This window comes from Neolamprologus multifasciatus, chromosome 17 (genome assembly GCF_963576455.1).
Source record: "Neolamprologus multifasciatus chromosome 17, fNeoMul1.2, whole genome shotgun sequence".
Lineage (NCBI taxonomy): Eukaryota > Metazoa > Chordata > Actinopteri > Cichliformes > Cichlidae > Neolamprologus > Neolamprologus multifasciatus.
Genome location: NC_140455.1, coordinates 31972545 through 31993924, shown reverse-complemented (window position 1 = coordinate 31993924; position 21380 = coordinate 31972545). Strand labels below are relative to the sequence as shown.

At 38.1% G+C, this 21380-nt stretch overlaps 1 long non-coding RNA gene across 1 annotated transcript in view; it reads right to left on the bottom strand.

The window, feature by feature from the left end:
* The window catches only part of LOC146499665 (uncharacterized), a 51918-nt gene extending 30755 nt beyond the window's left edge, over positions 1-21163 (bottom strand). Inside the window, exon 1 of the long non-coding RNA XR_014870368.1 lies at positions 92-21163. This is a non-coding gene — a long non-coding RNA (uncharacterized LOC146499665). The remainder of the gene's footprint in view (positions 1-91) is intronic.
* Positions 21164-21380: the final 217 nt, after the last annotated feature.

Here is a 21380-nt window from a genome sequence, read left to right as displayed (position 1 = left end):
TGCCTCAGGTATGCTTTTATCCACACCTGACTAGGTGTGGCCAATTAGCACCAGCTGAACACACTGAGCAGATTGGAGGCTGCAGAGAGACGTAACATGACTGAGAACCTTCACAGACATGTGAAGCATAATGTTTTCATAATAGTACAATAGTACGATTAAAACATTTCTTGTCACTAAAATCAATGAATAATAATAATAATAATAATAATAATAATAATGAGAAGAAATGATCATGATCAAGTTACCAGCAATGTTTATTTAATAAAATAAAAGTCCTCAACATCTGGAACATTAAAGAGCTGTATACATCAGTGGATCAATAATTATGATCTAAAGTACTGAATGCTGAAAAGTACAATTCTACATAATGGGTATACTTACTTGAGGCATTTTAAATACATTTAAATTATGTGATATTTCTATTTAAGAACAATTACAACTTTTACTTACATTTTTCACTTTGTGAAATATTTATAGAAAATTATATTTAAACTCTTTCACAGCACCACATTTCATGAAACAAATGTTTAATAGGACACATGAGTGCAGCCTGTAAATACAGTCATTGTCCTATGCCAATTTTCTGCACTGATTTTATTTCTGTTTAAATATTCTGGCATCCTGTGAGCGCTCCCTAGCTTTTTCTTTGTCCCTCTGTGCCACCCCCATACACAGATTTAATAATTCGGCCAGTTGAATGTTTTAAGGATAATAAAATTTGCTGCTATCAACCTATATTTATAAGCACTGCATAACGCCAGACTGTTCTAAACAAAGTCTAAGGGGAAAAAAAACATGCCAGTTAGCATGCATTGCTATCAAGTTAAAGTAACACATTTTTGAAATTTTAAATTATTTACTATCAAAATCTAAGATGAGTTCAATGCTACTTTCATAATGTATACACACGAGTATTTATTAAGTACGTAGCCAATGTCTGGAGACAGGTGTATTAGCTTAGCATAAACATTAAAAGGCTAAAAAATAGCTGGCTAATTAGCGTGTTGTATTAGATTAGTTTAATCTGTACCTTGTGTTATTTCACCCTAAAATCATAATTTTTTATTTTATTTTACATAGAGTACACATTAAACAAACTATATAACGCGGTTAACAAGTAAGATTTTGAGTTGTTGGTAGGTGTATTTAGCTAGGTGATCCCCTCCTAGTTCTGTACTTCATGGATAAGGAGATCTTGGATAATCTTTTTGCTTAAAACGCTTTTTAAAAATGTGTTTAAGTGAAAGTTACGTTAATTGCGTTATCTCAACAACAACAGATTTTTGGACAATAAATTTGGACTTTTGGTTTTTTTATTCGAAAATTTTTATGTTGTCTTTTCTTGAACACTGGGCTGGTGAAAGAAATTCTGTGATATCTATCTTTATTTTATTTTATTTACCATTAACTGTACAATAACTACAAAGTTACACAATAGATTTTCATTCTGTGTCTGTGTTCACAAGCCATCCTTTATTGACTTATCCAAGGACCTCCTACCTGCTCCCTCATTACAAAGTACCAAAGGCTAAAAACGTCAGCTTAGCGTCTAAGATGTAAATATGCAGTGGGAGGGAAAATGCTGCAATCATCTCATAAAGGTGGTAAGAATGACCTACCCACCACTTTTCATTCTAATGCAAAATGAAAAAAACATTTATAAGATGCTATTTTAGCTTTTATTTACTATGTAGTGCTTTGTTATTTTTGAGTCTAGAATATTACACACTGATTTGCTTTAAACAAGATATAGTCTGCACCCTGTGCCGCTGCTCATAGTGACTGTAAACTGCTCATTAGCTCAGCAACCCTGGGCTTTTCGCCTGTGACTCAGCTGTCTAAAATCTAACTGGCATGCCACACTTCTCCCAGAATATTATAGAAAGAAAAACGTGTGAATCGACTAAATGCTTCATCTTCGAGCTTTACAGTCTTCTTCAAATATTCCCCTCTATGTGCAATGTTCTGCTGTTATGTGGAAATATTGCTGACATATCACCGAGAGGCTTGGAATAGTATATTAAACAAACAATGCGATTCAATTTCTTGAAATGGTACACTGATCACTTTGTGCGTGGTCAGAATCGAATTTTTCTGAAATGTGATATTTGAACTGACTACATCACAGTGGAGGAAAGAGAGCCGCTCATAAATCATTCCTTGACATTGCTGCTTCATTACCCCAAACTCAGTTTCTCCAAGCCTTTCTCTGTCTCTCATCAAAACTCCATAATCCCTGTCAAAGCTGTTTGGATTGCAGGTTAAAAGTGATTCACAAAAAGAGGGAGAGAGAGAGATTGCGAAAGGGTGGAGGGAAAGGGGTGGATGGAGAAGGTTATAATCTCCTCTGAATGGGGCTTGGGTTCCACACACTTATGATAATTACCCCTCGCTAGCTTTGCTGGTGCCATACCTTTTTTTATAGGTGTGGGGATGGTGCAAATGGAACTAGCTTGTAATTCTAATTGCTCTGAGTGCAGAGAATTATCCCCCTCCTCCGTAAACACATGGACGAGCTGATCATTTGATTTTAGAGGCTGCTTTTCACCAGCAATTGCTCATGTGGTGGATTTAAGTCAAGGTCAAATTTGAAAGCTCTGATTACAGACTGAGTGGTCTTATGGATCAAATGCTAGGAGAGCAAAAGGCAGAGGGAAGAAAATCACACCTCTTTTTCTGTGGCAGTAGCATTGCAAGTGGTTAGCAGTTCACTATGTCACATATAAGAGTTTAATAAAGTATGATGTGTTCTAAGTCCCAGAGAAATCTCTGTATACATGGGACAAAGCCTTTAACCAGTACTGTGATCTTAATAGGCAAATGAACAGGTACTAGATGATAGGCTCAAAAATACTTAGTATTAGTATAACTGAACAAAGTCTCCATGTGCAAATGCAATTTTAAACTCTACCATGCAAAGAAAAAAAAAACATCTATAAACATCATCCAGAAATACCAGAGCTGATTTAAAATGGACTGAGGCAAAGTGGGAAAACAGTCCTGTTGTCTGGCCAATTATAATATGAAATTCTTTTCTTGGCTCACTGACCGCATGCTGCATGTATTACAACAGCATTGCTCCTAAGAAAAACAGTGTCAGTGCTAAACTGGCCTGTCTGCAGTCCACAACTGTCACACTCTTTTTTACCCCCATTTACATTTTACACACTGGCCTCAATTATTTGTAAAGTAGGTTGCATGGAACGGAATTATTGTAGTTATTAAAGAATGTTTAAAAGTATGGAAACAGCCACGAATGTGATGGATATATTTTCAGAAAGTGGCATTCATATAGGAATGTCTGCTGAGCTCTTTGCCAATAAAGCTTTTTTGCAGCAGTCATTTTGACTTGAAATAGTAAGTAAACAGGTGTTACAAGCTCTCTGCATGTTAATATGACAAAACTCTCATTAATGTCGTTAGTAACACCTGTGTTTATTTCCCTGCAACATGAAAAGTATAAAAAGCTCTACAGTAAAACTGTAGAGCTGTAGAAGGGTCGTGTTAACAATCCATTAAAATTTGGCTTACATCCACCGAGGTCTTCAAGATCAACTTATTGATTAATTTGTCAAAAAAAAAAAAAAATGATACAAAGCTTTTGACCTCTGACCTTCCCTTCAGAATTAGTAAATTGATTGAATTAATCTTAAAGTTAAAGTAATAATTATGCTCTATGTAACTATTTAAAGCTATGTTTCTTATTCCCATTGTTTGTATTGAGAATATAGTTATATAGGAAATGATATATGGGAATTCTAAATATCACATTAGTTTGGACCTCTGACCTCTTCTTCAAGGTCAAACTTTCATAAAATGTCTTTTGTCTTTAAAACTATGCTTAAAATTCTACCGCCTTTGTGTTTTGCATCCAAAAATCAGGTCACATTTGACCTCTGACCTCACTTTTACATTTCTATGTTTAAGCAATGTATTGTGCAGAGGAAGAAAATTTGCTTCCTAGTTAGAAATATACTGTAGTATATTATATAGTAATTTCAAGTTATTCATGTCCAATTACATCTAAACCAATATCTATTATCCATTATCTACTCCTACATGATGTTTATGTAATCAATCTAAACATCTGTCATGCTAACATTTTTATCATCTGCTTTTTCCTGCACTACAAACTAATTAAAGAACATTTAAAAAGAACAAAGCAATGCTTTGTTAATAATAACAACAACATGTCAGGTCTGATGCAGAATCTCACTCTAGGGTATCAATGGAAATGCTAGACATGCAAACAGTGTAAAGTTCAGCTTGTGTGGTCCACAATGCATGTATAAAACCTTAATGCTGCTTGATGTTAACACCTGCAATACCACCAGAGAACTGCTACGTTTCATGCAGCGCAGAGCTCGTTTCTGCAAGTATACAGTGGTGAGACACATTAGCTCAGAAAGTTGGCAAAGACAAAGACTTTTAAATAAAACCAACGAAAGGAGCTGACTTGGAAAGGTGTACTTTTGTGGGCTTTCCTATTACAGTGACATTTCAAACCAGTGTGCTTATCCAACGCTGGCTTTGTCAGCTATAAGTGATTCATCTCGGAGATAAAAGCAAACAAATGCTGCCTGGAGAGCTGTCTGATGGTAGCTGTCCATGGTGCTGAGTTTACCCTTGGCTGCTTTTCTCTCTCTTTCTGTCGTTCCCTCAGCCTCCGTCTCTCTGTCAGTCTGTGTCCATCTGCCTTGAGCCTGTGTGTAAGCACACATTGCCAATGTCACTCAAGACTGTCAAAGCAAGGCTGCAGCAACCACCTCCACTGCACACCGACTATAATGTCTCAGGCGGGTGAAATATTGGCAATTGCTGTGTGCACAGTGTCAGCAGTTGCAGTCAATATGTCCTTTTTACTGTTTCGGTACAAGCATTAAAAGTCTCCTGGCAGAAGACAAACAACATAGCCATGACCGATTCAGATAGGTGTCAACTCCGTTCAACAACAACATCGGCCTTTACGTTAAGCCTTCAAGCTCATCGTGTGACACCGTGATGAGGTCTCTTGTTAAAAATAGACTTGTTGTCTATTAAAAATTCACAGATTTATCTATGAAGAAAATCCCAAGATTATTAAACACAGATTAATGACTTAATGGTCTGTTTTGTTGTTTTGTTTTTTGTTGATTAAAACCTTTAAAAATCTCAATCACACTGTAAGTTTTCACCTCTTACAGGGTTTCTTTTCAATTGAATTTCATTAGCTGTGTACACATCCAAAGTCGATTTTATCCATACTCAATTCATTAACTCGTCAAAGGCTTTACATTTTTATCTTGGGTGGTTCTGAGGCAAAAGAGGTCCTTTGTCATTTCTCAAGAAATAAGCCTTTGTATTCATGGCATGGATAAACAATCATCACTAATGAAGTATTACTTCACACGAAGGAAAAGAGGGAGATGATTTTAATTTAGAAAATGTCAACAGTTTCTGAGGAGCGTGTCAAAATGCTGTGGCTGTTTGGAAATGAGCACTGAGCTGGCCTCTTTTGGGGAGCTTTTTGTTTGTTTTTTTTACTAAAATTCTACAGAATTAGTAGAAGCCGTCAGTATTGCTATTAAAGACTTCTGCTCTGTGTTCTGGTGCATTTCCACACATGTCACAGAAAACATGGATCTCCCTGGTGACTCTTTAAATCTATTACTGTCTCTATTAGCAATTCAATTTCATATTGCTCTAATAAGGATATTTTATGCCTTTATATAATATTCATTTCACACATTTAAGAGAGGCCCAAGGCTCACGAGTGTTTTGCTGATTCTTACACTGGGTTTCACAGTTTAAAAATTCTAATTCTCATTTTCAGTGGATTCATTTAATTCACAAATGCCCCGCTGGTACATCGACATCAATTAAAGATGGCTGAAGGTTCAGAACTTTGAGCTGGGCTCTGTGTAAGCTACACAGATTTCAGTTTAAAATTCCCAGACACTAAATAATGTGGATTGCACAACACTGGACATTATATTCCTCATTTCCAGTTAATACTTGTACAGCTGCTGTTATTGTGTATATATATATATATATATATATTTCTTCATACATTCTTATATATTTCTATACTGTGTATTTTGTTGTACAGTTATTTTATTTTCAACTTTAATTTATATATTTTATTTTATTCCTTCCTAGTTAAATTTACCCTTAATTCTAATTTGTGTTGTACAGTTATCTCATTTTTAACTTAATTTTTATATTTTATTTTATTCCTTCCTAGTTAAATTTACCCTTTTTAATTTTCATATTTATTTCCTATCTTATTCATAGCCTTTTTTTTTTTCTTTAGGTCACGAGCAGTTGTCTAAGCATTTCACTGCATATCGTACTGTGTATGACTGTGTATGTGACAAATAAAATTTGAATTTGAATTTGAACCAGCGGCTAATCGGATGGGAGGCAGTCAGCTGAACTAGGTGGTGCTTGTCTGCCCCCCCAAAATTCTTAACTTTACATATTTCTTAATTCCTAATTTGGATTTTCTATGTATATCTGTAGGATTGACAGACCTCTGTTACTTCTTCCATAATGTGGTGAGCCACAACACGGATACCTCCACTAGACACCTTGTGTTTACTGTGAGATGTCAGTGATGGGCAGCATATGACGCCTTGAGCAAAAGAACAGGCTGTGAGGACTGATAGGAAGATCTTTTCTGCCCCTTTGACATCTAATGTAGTGAGGAAATGGACAGCGAAAATCATCAACATGCCAACTCCCTTTTCCAGCTCCTCTGCTTTACTCGGCTTTGCAGGTCACTGAGCAGTAAAGGAACTAGATTCAAAAGGACACTATGGTGCAGTAACTGCAAACAGTAGTACTCACACACAGCTGTTGCATCTGCATGTTAATAAACAACAGAATTCAAAACAGCAAAATATTTCTTCATGTCCTTTCTTGTTTCTTCTTCTACTCATTGACGACATTTTTCATTAACGTGAAAAAAAAGACATGATTGTTATGGCTTTGGTACTGCCTGTTTCATTGAGAAACAATTTAGAGCACATTTAAAAGAGGTTATTATAACAGTAGCAAGCTTAAGTCTAAAACCGGATAAATGCTCGTATCAGGGGGAAACATTCTTCCCCATAGCAGTGAGGGAGCATGAAACTCATGGACAGGCTACAGATCTCTACAGAAAATATGATCCTAGTGCCTCCTGCTGCCTTTTTCTCTCCCCTTTCATATGACTTTCATAATCCCTTTCATGAATAGCCTTTGCATTAATTAAAAAAAAAAAAAAAGCCTCATTCTGAGAATGCCTTTTCTCCCTAAGTCCCTTTCGGTAACATAAGAAATCAGCACAAAGAATGAGCTCAATTCAATTACCTTCAACCATACTCGAGGGGTGCCAAAGAGCCTTTAACAAATGCAAGATGGCTAGAGCTGATTCAGGTAAATGCACTGAGCGAGATTCAGCAAGGGGTTCTTGCTGTTGAGAAGCTGAAGATATTATTTACCACTGAAAGGGATAAACCTTGAGTGGACTTAACAGCTTTGCAGCTTTGCAGCAGCGGTACGTCCTCCTATCAGTGAAGCAGGGGCGAATCCAGTGTTGCATTTGTTCTGCTCACAGAGGTTTACCTGCTTTGTTCACAACGCAAGATGACAGCTTTAATGGCGGACCTCGTCTTCTTCCAGTGTACAACCTCTGATTTAAATGTGGAACCAATGCCTTTGTCATGCCACACCTCAGACATTCTGTAAAGGTTGGCTTTCATGCTCGAAACAACTGCCTTTTGACCTAAAGCAAAGGAATCAGCAATTTTTTCCACACAAAAACCAGAAGAGGAATTACAACCACGCACACACATAGACACACACTCATGCATTTGGCTGTATCATTTACCATGTGCCTGGGACTCCATCTATTCTGGTCAACATGGTGACCTCATTAAATAAGTTGGTGCTGTGGGATGCAGTTGGTTTTGTATACAACTATATATCTTTTGTTGGAGATCTATTTTTTCCTTCATAGCGCACGCATGTATGGATAAATGGATGGTTAAGAAAAGAGTAGATAGAACCATTTATATATCAAATTAATGTTTCATGTGTGCAGAGATACATGAAAACAACAGAGGGCCATGGAGCAGGTAACACCCTATATCATCTCAGATGCAGTTTGTTGCCGGTGCCCTGCTCCTGTGGGGAGCAATTTGCTTGTTTTCCTCCAGGCTCCAACAGCAGTAGCACTGCCGACATCTCCTCTCCCCCCAAAATGAAGAGGCCTCTGCTGGGGAAATCACCTCTCAGTTTGGCCTCTCTACTCCTAGATCCCTCATCTCCTGTGCCGTAACCTCTGAAAGCACCTGCCGCGCAGCCATTACCCAGGCGCTAGGGTTTTAAGCAGGGCAAGATGGATCTGGAGGCTGTCCCCAGCCAAAGCTCCACACATCCCTCCTCTTTATTTCACACCATTACTTGTCTAGCTGCCTGCCTAGCCTTCCTGTCTCCTCTTTCTCCTTCACTGCTTTCTTTCCCCTTTTTTTTGTTTTTTGTTTTTTTTGTTAGCCACTACAGTACATGACTGTAAAAAGATATAAATATCTGGAGGCGTGAGCCACGTCCAATAAAGCAAATGGATGTGAAGGGCTGTGACAGGCGATCACACTATTTGGGGAGTGTGACGGCTATTTATTCGCTCAGTTAAGGTTGTAAAGCCTTAAAGCAATCCAAGAGAACCAGAAGACAAATGGATAGAGCTCTTGGAAAACTATTGCTTTGTCCAATTTTTTTTATCCTGATACCATATTTATTGTAAGGTTTAAACATATTGCTCCTTAGATACCTAGTTACATATTTCTAAAGATGACCAATGCCATATGAGAATAAAACCTAAAAGCTTTTCCACGTTGCGATTTGGTTTACTTACCCAGTAATCAGTGTTTAATGAATACGCAGCTGCCTCATACAAAAAGACTTCTGACACTGGCTCAAGTCAGTTAGCTGCTAATATAGCCACATGTATTCCTCGCCCATAAATAAACTGCTAATCGTGTGAAACCTCAACAAAACAAAGCGATGGTGACGTGCTTTGATCTGCCATGTGGGGCTTTGTTTGGAGGACCCAGCAGGTGGCCTGAAACAAACCTGAAAGGGAATCACTGCCCTGCCTTCCTATCACACATTCAGACCTCTTTGTCTTTCATCTCCTGGCCCTCATAAAACAGCCGCCCATGTGTGCTCAAAGTCTGACACATCAAAACACACTGTTATTTTCAGGAATCCTTGAAGATCTCAAATGACTAAGCATTTTATGCTGTAATTGTGCTTCTCGGATATTGAGTCAGTGTAGACTGTGGGACTGGACATTGGGGATACCAATAGGGAATATTAACTCTCAGAGCATATTGCCCCCCCCCCAATCTCGCATGACAGGGCATGTCATGGACGCTGTATGAATTTAAATTATGCATAAGTGGACCTTTGGGGATGATCCAGGATCATTCAGCAACTCACACAGAGAGGATCAATAAAACTATAGACCATAACTAAATATGCTGTTGGTTTTAAAGATTTTTTGTGATTTTCCCCACTCAGACAATATCCCCATTATATAGCAATTTCCTCATATGCGCTTGATTATTGATTAGAAAGATAGCACTATAGTTCTATCCCATTCCTTAAGTCTTTCTATTCATTATGATGTTGCTGATGTTTTAATGTATACTTGCTATTTGGATAGAATGCCGAGAGCAAAGTGCACACGGCACCAAACAAAAAGTATAATATAAACAGGTGGACATCAGGGCTGTGTCATACATCCACAATGCTACCTGAACTATACCATTTTTTTTTCCATAATAAAACAGTGTCATTCAGGGACATCATTATATCCCGTAGTACACACGCCAATGAGACAAGCACAGACATGTCTGAGAGGGAGAGCAGTGTGACGGCCTCTGATGAGGACTTACTGTGTAAAAAGGGAGGTACAGGTCAGACTCCCAACAAAGAACAACACTTTGCAAAATATGTCAGAAAGCTGTACCTGTTAAAGGCGGAAACAACAAACTGTCAAAATCACACAAAAAAAATAAAAATAAAAAGAAGAGTAGACTAAACAGCAAGACCCAGAAGACTAATGCAAGTTTTATTCTTATTAACAAAAGCAAGCAATATTGTTTGGATATGGGTAAGTATAAAGTAGGTACATTTTTTCTGGATGACTGAAGCGGTTGAGAGTAGGTAGGTAAGTTTTCGAGGGTGGGCATTGATGGGGGATTGCCAGATTTTGGTCTGCAGGTAATCCAACTTCAGGAATTTCTCTAGTTTGCAGGAAAACTTTAATCCAGCCAAAGCCAGGAAAAACTAGAAGCGAAAATAACAGAACAACAGTAAGTACTTGCAAAAAAAGTGCTCTCTAACAACCAAGCTAGTTAGAGAGCCTGAGTACCACCGCAAGGATGACAACAATCTGGCAAAGAGTCGAGGTTTCAGCTGGTCTTTTATCCAGAGGAGTGATGAGTAAATGGGAAGCAGGTGTGCAGGCTGGATCAGAAAGTAGGGCAGCTCTGCTCAAAAAGGTGGAACATCAGGCCAGGGCACTGCCCACAAAAAAGAAAAAAAAAGAAGAAAGAGAGGAAAAAGAACGGCACACGATGAAACTATGACACAAACTTGTTTCATCACTTGACGCAAAAACAGACCAATGATTACAGGCTATGATTGCATATGAAGAGGAGGTACTATCGATTCAATAGTGTGTGCACTCGCTAGTTGATACTATGGAAAAGCAATCAGAAGTAAAGCTCCTGGGCTTCAAGCAAAAAAAGGCTCAACTCAAGATACAACATGTATATTTTTCAGTTTCAATTTTATTATGTGACAATATTGTGGAGGCTCCTGAAGAGTTACAAATTAAGTTAAGTTACTGTTACTGGTAAGCAGTTGTATACTTTCCCTTACATTTTCCAGGGAAAAAAATACCCAAGCAATGTTTGTGCTTACATTTGAAGTACATTGTGTCACTGCTACTACTCTATGAGGCAGTGTGTGGCAATAGATTCAGACTTCAAATTAGGTAGTCAGCAATCAATGATAGCAGCTTTTCTACATTGTCAGAAATATCATCTTTGCAAATTTCCTTGAAATATCACAATTTCATTTTGAGGAACATCACCCATTGCAAGCAGATATTATAAATTGGTTTAATATCTTTATGTATTGGTAGGATAACACATAAATCATGTCTGTTTGCCTACTGCGGTATTAGTGCCACATCCTCTTCTTATCACTTCATTAGACTGTAAAACGTCTGGATAAAAAAAACAACACCAACAACCAATTCGGGGATTACGATATGCTCCTGTTGTTGAGATCCCTGGGTCTTGATCTGTAGGAGTTGAGTTTTAAGACAAATGAGACAAGAATTACTGTTGTCTTTTTGTATGATTCATGTTTAAGTTTGCTCTTGGTACTTAGTTATGAGTTCGAATTACTATTTAGTTTCATGTGTTTTATTTCTTTATTCCTTGCCTGTTTCCTCTATATATAATATTTTGTAATTTGATCTTTGTTTGTTTGTTTGTCTTTCTTTCTAGGTAATCATTTGGATTGATACTTTGTATGTATCTCTTTATTCTGTTACTTCTTGTTTTGTTCATTGTAAAATCATTACATTGTCTTTCTCCAGTCATTAGTTTTGTTCATTCCTTTTTCAGTTATTTGTTTCATATTTAAATTGTAAAACATTTCCTGCTGTAAAGTTCTCATTTCTGTGTTCTGTTTCTTGTCTCCCAGCTGTTTCCACTCTCTTTGTTAACCCTGAGCATGTCCTTGTATGAACAATCGCATTTTTCATTTTTCATTTGTCATGTTGTATTGTGTATTGTTTTCTTTCTCTTCCTGGATTTTGTTGCTTTTTCTTTCTACTCTGTACTACGTCTGAGTTACTTTTAGAGGAGCCTCATGGGTCTATTTGAGAAACTGTACTTTTTGTTTGGTTAGGGTTTGTGCTTTTTATGAATGATAGTGCAAACACCATAAAACATAGATACCATAGCATAGTTATTTGCTTTGTTCAATTTCTTTGCTATATGTGCAGATACTACTTAGGCATCAAATTTGTTTAAATCTTGATCTAGACACTAACTGCAGATTCTTGCAGGTACAAATTCTGAATACTAGTCAGGGGGTCGCAAAGTCAGTAGAATGAATTACCTGGAGGGGGAAAATAATACTATGATCTCCTCTAAGTTGAATGTTTGACACATTCACAGCAGATTTATAAACTATGTTCTCACCGAGAGAGGTGGGGGAAAGGGCTGAAGTATGACTAAACATGCAGACACACTGAGCAGCCTCAAAGCTGCAGACAAAAACACTAATGAAGGAAGTCAAGTGGAAAATGTAAGCACAGTAGTGCTAATTGACCTGACAGACACCTCCGGTGTGTCTTGCTGGAAAAAACTGGTGGCTTGGCACTTTGCTCAGGCAAAGTGAGTGTGCCACTCTTTGCTTTCTGACAGTCTGAAGTTCCCTTCCATTTGCTCTTATTGTTCTCTTTGTTTTGTACATTCACACTCTCTAAATATCATTTCTCCCTTTCCATCGTTTACTCATCCATCCATCTGTCATTCAGTGTAGCCTTGGTTTTGTGAACATGCTCTCAGCTGTGAGTACACACACATACACACTAGTGATCGCGCATTGTTCCATTTCAGAGGTTACCACTCAGACCCACTCCCTGTAGTGCTGTCCCTAAAAAGCCTCCTCCATCAGCGTAACACAGTGCATGTAAGCGTTGGAGTGGATATCAATGTGTTGACCCTCTAAAGTGACAAAAACCACAGCAGCAGCACATAAAAACATCAGCACTCTGAGCCACAGCAGAGCAAGCCAGCACACCCCACAGATCTCAAAAGCACTAAAAACTAAGTAGCTGCTGATATCTTAAACGATTGGGACTTCGGTGCGCATTTTACAGATCGTACCCAGAACATGCCTTTTGAAAACAGACTGTCACCTCAATTTTTGTTTTGGTCTTTATGATGAACATTAGAAGATTGTTCCTCTTAACAGTAACACTGAAGGACTGCGTACTTCTGCGTTTGAATCAGATACCTCTCGGGGCTAGGGGGCAATGAGCTAGCAGTAATTGGGTTTGATTTAATGCAGTAATGTATCCAACACAGCTGTCGTGCTAAACAAGCTTGTGCTTACAAGTGCCATCTATTTACCTCTGGCATGAATGTGTTATCTAATATGCGCTGCCTCTTTATTCAATTAAAATCTTTGAAGTGCCAGAGTTGTTCATTTTATTTAATTCCACATTATTAACTTCTAATAAATTCATAGATGAAGATTTAGTGTGTACAGCTACTTAATAAGGTGGCGCTTTATAATATGTCCTCGGATTAAAGGTGCGATTCCCCTAAAATGGAATTTCTATATATTTTATCTGATATTTAGATATAAGTACTTTTTCCTAGAAAGGGTTAGCGATACATACACTACAATAAGGGGGTAATCAATCAAGATTTTTATTTGAAAGAAGAAATAATTATACTGTAAGTCATTTTAAACAGCATGTAACCAAGTGAGTAAGTTGCCCTTACTTACCCTTCCTTACTATCCTTATCTTAAGTAAGCTTTACTTACTTTTGTGGCAACGAGTTTCCATAATTGTTTTAAGTTCTGGGAACCAATTAAATTTTACAGTGCCTATATTTTACAGGAAAGAAGACCAAAAACCATACTATTCATGATTTTAAGTAGGATGACATTTTCAGGTACCACTTTTCCACCACACAGTGGAAAAGTGGGGAGAAAGTCCACATCTTACTCTGTAAATAGGCTGCAGTTTTAGGGCATGTTGTGCATGTATTGTTCGTTATATTGGTGTGCGTCATGGATGTTTCACTAGTCAACTTTCCACTTATAATCCACTTATAAAAACTTTACAACATTTTTTGCCTCTCCTACTTAGAGAGAAAAATAAACACCAGGGTATCGGTGCAGGTGCAAGGTATGGTTGACACTTCACACTGTTGAACAATCGACCTGAATTTTCAAAGCCTCAAAAGTTTTTGTTGCATTTTTCCAGGAAAACTTTCAGTGTCTTTAATTCAAACCACTGATGGCCGTGGCTGTCTGCTAGTCACCAAAAGAGCTGCAAGAAACATTTTTCAGTGCACCACCTCTTTGAAATCAATCTTCACACTAGCGAAAGCTAGCAACTGGTTGAAGAATACAAGCTTTTCCCTAGCAACCAGTGCTTTCCAATACAGTCACGGATCAGTGTCTGGGCCTGTGTGATTGGGGCTTTAACAATTTATTTGTAAGAGACAATCAGCCACCTCCAAGCACCACTCGCCAACCAGCAACCAGTGGCTTTCAGTGGCTGTCAAATAGTTCCCAACTGGTTTCTAGGCCTGTGAATCTGGGGAAACTTTAATTAAACTACTTTGGTGCTAGTGTTTAATATGTTTAGCAAATGATAATCAGATTGATAAATTATGATTAAATTAAGGAAGGTTCTTCTGTGTAACCACTACTGTAACGAAGGGAGGATTCGATCAGCATTAAACCAAAAACTGGAATTGGAATTTTCATGAACTATTAAACTGAAATACTGTTTATTCGAAACATCTAGTAAAGCACATCCAAGAAAACCTGTGCAAACTGTTAAACTCCTAAAAGTCTATAGGTTTGTTATCTGATTCAGAAGATAAGAGTGTGCATGATTTATCTAACAAAACACTAAACAAGCCTTGATAACACACATCACCAGGGACTCTGTGATAAATAAAACACTTCTCATATTATATTAAACTTATCAAAATATACTCATCCACTGTTTTCTTTTAAGCATGTTCTCTATTTTAAAGGCAGTTCCCCCCTTTTCTAAATGTAGGCTATGCCTAAATTATTCAATTAATCACAGCCAGAAAATTCTAAAACTGTATGAAAAAAGGAGCTCACAGGAGATATTTGATTACAGCAGACATGGAGCTGCTTGTCAACTAGAATAACTTCATCCTCAGTCACCCATTACCATTACGAAGTCAAAACCCATCTGTGTCTCTCCCTTGTGAGCTGCCATGCTAAAGAATACATGTCTCCAACAGTGAACTGTCATGTCAAGACAGATGCTAGCATTAGATGGAGAAATCAAGCTACATTTGAGTACACCGCCATATAAATAAGGGCATACACACTTACTGTCTTTATCTAATAACTGCAAACACATAAAAAAGAAAAGAAAAACCCACAGAAGAAAAAGCTGCATCATGACCTAGTAATGTTTACATGGAGCATCTGTTTGGTTACATATAACACAATTCGTAGAAACACCCTAATGCCTTGCACATGCCGTGAGGCACCAACATACACATTAAACTGGAAATATAAACATAAATGCACAGATGGACACAAGCACACGCTATGTATTTATCCAGTGACATTCAGTTGGGCAGCTTAAGCTGCAAATCAATCCATGAACTGAATTTTATTTTCATAGTTCATGTTTCAATTGGTCAGGTTCCCCAAAGCACAAACACTTCCCCATCTAACTCACAAAACAAGTGCATAAATCATGCAGTGACCTTTCTGTGTTGGAACAAGCAGAGGACATGCAGTAGCTTTAGTTGTCCCAGGGCATAACTTCTCACTGTGTGTGTGTGTGTGTGTGTGTGTGTGTGTGTGTGTGTGTGTGTGTGTGTGTGTGTGTGTTAAACAAACCTCAGACATTACTTTCAGGTCTTTGCATAAGGTTTCATCTATCTTTTTTTATTTCAGTTAGAAGTCCCTGTTTGAACTTTAATTTTTTCTATTTAAAAACTGCTAAGCTCCCAAAATGCCAAAGAGCAGTGATAGGTACAGTGCCTCAGAATTAAAAGGGTAGTAATAATCCACGATGATTTGATTTAGCTTTCAAAACATTTTATCTATTTTAAAAGAAAGAAAGTACAAGTTTCTGTGCTACAACAGATTCAGATCTGATATGATAAATAGCTTGGAGTTAGTATCAGTTTTGACTTCACGGAAGTCAGCTAACGCTAATCTTTGTAAACAGATAAATGAAAAAAAACTGTAGGTGTATACTTGTTGTCCATATACTTGTTTCTATAGGTGTGTTTGTACTTTGGTGAATACAGTCAGTCAGTATGGAGAGCAAATGAGAAAATGTAATATCCAAACCATCAGCTGACTATTCATTTCATTTTATATTAGCTTTTAAAACTGTATCTGCATTCGTGAAAAACGATCAAGGAAGAGGAAGTCTTGAAAGGGATAGTCATTTTCTGCTTTCCCCAAAAGCTGAATCTGATGGGTTCACAGATTAAATATTCACTAATAAAATAAACTGCGTTATGGATACTGTGACTTATTTTCCTTTAGCTACTTTTATGCTAGGTTTAACAATCAAAACCAAAATTTGTGCCATAGCAGGGCTGCTTTTAAGGTGCATTTTATTTCAATACACTCTTTTTATGTGTATCTTTCTTATTGTGAATTTTCTTTTACATAATTTAGAAATAGCCTCACACTAAGCAGTAAGGTTACTTTCTCCCCATGCATTCTTTACCCCTTTTATCCTCCTGGCTTTTTACTATTTAAACTTGCAGTCTAGTCTAATCTGCCTATGATCACATGCTGAAAATTACTACTCAGCTACTACAACTACGACACTCACCTTTACCGTTACATCAGTTAAAATAAATAAAAATCATTTTTCCTAAACCAGATTTAAACACATGAATATACAACACTGGGATGGGTTTTGGACAGATGTGATGTTTGCAGTTATGTGCACTAAACTGAATTATGCAAAACCTTTTGCAGGTGACTGCAATCAAACGTTATCAAACAGTAGTTAAAGCTATATCGTCCCTTACTAGTCTTTACACTTGGTTGTGAACATGTGTTTTAGTGAGAAACTTTAAACACATGCATATGTGGAATGTTCACCTTTACTGCGCTACTTTTACACTGCTTTTACTATTGTTGAAGTTGTATGCAACATATAGTTCTACCATGCACCCACCCAGCCGCCATTTCACCTTAACTTTGATGCAAATCCAGAACTCTCTTCATTATCTGTGCAATCATTTTATTAAAACCTTTGAGAAATCAAGTGTTGAAGACAATGCAGCACAATCAAAGTAAAAGGCTGACGTAACAGGAGAACCACTGTTCACAGACAACGCAACGATGGAAATAGCTAATTCTCCGTTGCTGATTATGTAAATACCACTAGATCCCAATCTCAAAACACCATTAATCATGTCCGTATGGTGTGACTCACTGTTATTTCAATTTCCTTGTGAAGGGCTCATTTGAGAAGCAAAGCTAATCAATTGTGTCTCATTATTGTGGCATAGATCTATGTCTGTGACACTGTACACTCAACATATATTGACAAAAGACGGGAGAACATCAACAGTCTGGAATGTCACTGTGCTAATTTGACTAATGTCACTGCCACTGATAATGGGTTTTTTTTAAACCTTAATATTGATTCAATTAGTAACATGTTCATGCTTAGTAAACAATGTTTAGCATGGTGCAATGAGCACTGTCACATCATGGTGTGAAGATGCAGTTGAAAACGCCAGAAGTCTTTGTGTGAGGAAAGCTTTGTGATGTACTGTCAAACTGTCCTGGATCTACTCGGCTTCCAAGCAGATGCCCCACAGATCGATTTGGATAAGTGGTTAAGAAAATGGCATGGTAATACCTGATATTAAACACAAGGTACAGCTTGAGCTGATGTGAATGCCATTCATTTTGATGGGATTTGGACATAAACCACAACATAAGTCAAATATAAGAGCTTCAAAGACTCCTATCAGAAATGAGTAACAGACAAGCCTGGAAAAAAGACGCCAATATAGGAGGGCAAAAAGTTAAAGTTCCTCAAATGGCTCCTTAAAGTTTAGTTCCCATAGATGACCCTGTTGCAATGTCCAACTTCAGCCAAGTTAGGAACTTTAAGAGGTGCTCAGATAAGGCAGTTGTAGCTGGTAATTTCACTTACACTAATTTCACTAGCAAGGACCCAACCCCAAATACGAAGGACAGATGTTTATTGATAGCGATGCAGCCAGCTAGGGCAGAGGCTAAAGTTTAGTAAAGGCCTCACTGAGGACAGCTCCTGGGCCTGGCAGATCTCCCTCATAGCTTTGAGAGAGAGGCTGACGACCAGAGAAAAAGAGGCAGGGAGGGTGGAGGATGGAAATGAAAACAAATAATTGTGTGGTGCTAATAGAGACAACCATTTGGCACTGAGAGACACATGACCAGAAGGGGAGTGCTTGGACTGTGGTCCACCTCATGAAATTCAGATAATTTATTGGGAACTGATTCTCTAAACTAGAGTTTTTGACTGTATGTATGGTGTTTTTGAATTTTAAGGGCATTTGAACAGAATTATCTGACAGCTACTTTGAATAGCAGTCCACTATGGCAGAGGTTTGTGCTAAAGTCTTGTTAAATGAAACTGCAGAACTTAGTCTGCTACTAATTAACAGCTATTTGTACCTGTATGTTCCATTCGTGCATTTCATAGTTATGCCATTTGCTAAACAAACTTTCTAGCATCAGTTGAAAACTTAACATCCCGCCCTCAGGTCTAAATATATGCTCATGTCCATTTTATTACTTACACCATGCTACTACCATTTTAGACCCCCTTGCTTTAAGAACTGCCGTTATTTTTCATGGCATAGATCCAATAATTTGATTGAAGCATTCCACAGAGATTTTGGTTCACGCTAACGTGAAAGCAACCGGCAAGTTGCTGCATATTAGCTGGTTGTACATTCATGATGCAAATCTCCCATTCTGCCACATCCCAAAGGTGCTCTATTGGATTAAGATCAGGTGACTGTGGAGATCTTTATGACATGGTGTAATAGCATCCATCAGAAGATGGGTACACTGTAGTAATAAAGGGATGGATATGATAAACAACAATATTCAAGTAGGCTGTGATGTCTAAACAATGCCCAGTTGGCATTAAGGGGCCTGAAGTGTGCCAAGAAAATTTCCCCCACACCACTACATCATCATGAGCCTGAAGCATTGATACAATACAGGATGGAGCTATCCTTTCATGTTGTTTACACCAAATTCTCACCCCATCATCTTTTTCCTTTTCCCCATATTTGTACATCCATTAACAAACCATTAATAGGTCAAAATCACTTTTGCGCGCCAGGATTTCTGTTCTCCGTTTTATAGCATCACAGCTCCATGTTGTTCATCTACCATCGCTGTGACGCTAGATGAATGAGCTTACGCTTGTGCACAGAATAATCATCTGTCGACACATTAATGACCTTGATGTTACCTGCTATTAATTCCAATTAAGGAAGCCTATTTTTCCTAACATTGTTGCTGTCTCCAAACACTCACCCTTGTATACATACATGTATGTGCAGCACATAAATCATCGCGGCAACTGCGAGAACTGGCTCTTGAAATTAGTCAAGGAAATAAACAGCACGTGGCACCAATACTAATGAGACTTTCACCTCTCACTTGTGCTGGTATTTTAATTATAAATTGTTGTGCAGCATGCTTTTAATGACTTGGTTTTAATAGAAAGCACAAATTAATTGTGTACATCTTGCTGCCATGCCACACTGAAATAGTCCCGGGAACTGGAATAATGAAGAATCAATGGAGCAACATATTGGATGTAAATGTTCATCAATACAGCAGTAACCGAGGAACAGGCTTGCTGCTTATGGATTCACATCACAGCCAAGTGGATGGTGGCCAGGATTTTTCTTTTTTAATTATTTAATATGTGTGTGTACAGCTACTTAGAAATATGTGACCGTGAGCCCTTTAAAAATTCATAAAGTCTTCAATCGGATTTTTTTTCCTTTTTTTTTTTTTTTTTATCTCTGATGCATAATAAATGATACACATTATAATAAAGTTAGTGACCCATGAGCCGGGGTGGGGGGGGAACACAGGCTTTTCAAATGTCTCTGTACAAAATATGTTACTAAAAAAAAGTGCAGTGTGTAGCTTCAAAGTCACTAAGAGTGCAGTGTCTAGACACGGGCTGAGTGAGGCTCAAATTATTTGCATTTTCTGTCACTCAGCCCGGCAGGAGACACATTTGGGGCTTGTCTGCCAGACATGTCTAACCCAGCTCCTGGGCTCCAATTGCTTTGCGTCCACTATCTCTTGTGAGGGACAGCAATCCCATATTTGAATTAACATGCAATTCACTTTGAATTGGCTTCTATGAAAATAACATTAGACCTGAAGATGGGAGAGACAGACTAATTTAAAAGCAGCCCGGGAAAAAAAAAAGAAATTGGTGACACTCATGGAGGGAACATGAGCTGGAGTGGACGTGGAGAGACGAGGAGAAGAAAGGAGCTGGGGTCCTTTGAAAAACATGCGGCTGGTGGGAGGAGATACATCTCTGTGGTGTGTAACCATATTAAAATGGTGTAAAAACAGCAAAGGCTCCTGCGCTTATCAAGATGAGCTACCCCTGGGTCCACATTTCTCCCATCCAACAGACTGTGACAGATCATATTAGTGAGTGTCTGCTGCCTCTCATTTCACACTAGAACCTGTGCAGCGATTGGATTTTTGTGTAGTTTGGAGTCAGGAAGTGGTCAGACAGCGAAACAGTGGGGAAGTCTGTAACGGCGTCGCCGGTGCTGTTTGGATATGTGATCTGACAGGCGTAAAAGAAAGAAGTGCGTTTGTGTTTCTGCGTGTCACGCGGGGTTGTGCGCACGAGCTCAGGATGCGACAGCGTGTGCACTTAACTCACGGGCATATCATCATGGCTCCTGTTTGTGACAAGGTGTTTGCTGCTCACAGCTACAGCTGCAGGGGCACGAGGCATGATGGGAGCTGGCTGACAAACGGTGGGTAACCGAGTGTCAGGAGAGAAAATTTGCAGCAGCCACTCGCATCAGCGTGCAGTCAGAGGCCGTGGTCCAATCGGATGCCTTCAAGCAGGGGAGTAACTTTTTATTTTCACCTTTCACGGCACCCGTCACTGAAAAACTGTCGGTGAAGTTGTTGCTACAGCGGAGATCTAAATGGCTGAGCTGTCAGTCAAGCTGAAGAGCCACTTTCACACATGTGACAAGCTCTCTTTGAATTGCTTTAGACATTCTTCTGTGGTGATAAAAAAAGACATATGGTATGCTTGGATGAAAAATATCTATCTATCTATCTATCTATATATATATATATATATATATATATATATATATCTATATATATATATATATATATATATATATATATATATATATATATATATATATATATATATGTATGTATGTATTATTTTTTTCATTTATTTACTGGTACCTCCAGAAAATAGGTGACATCACACAAATTACTCAGTGTGAAAAGCTACACCTGAGGCATAAGTGTGA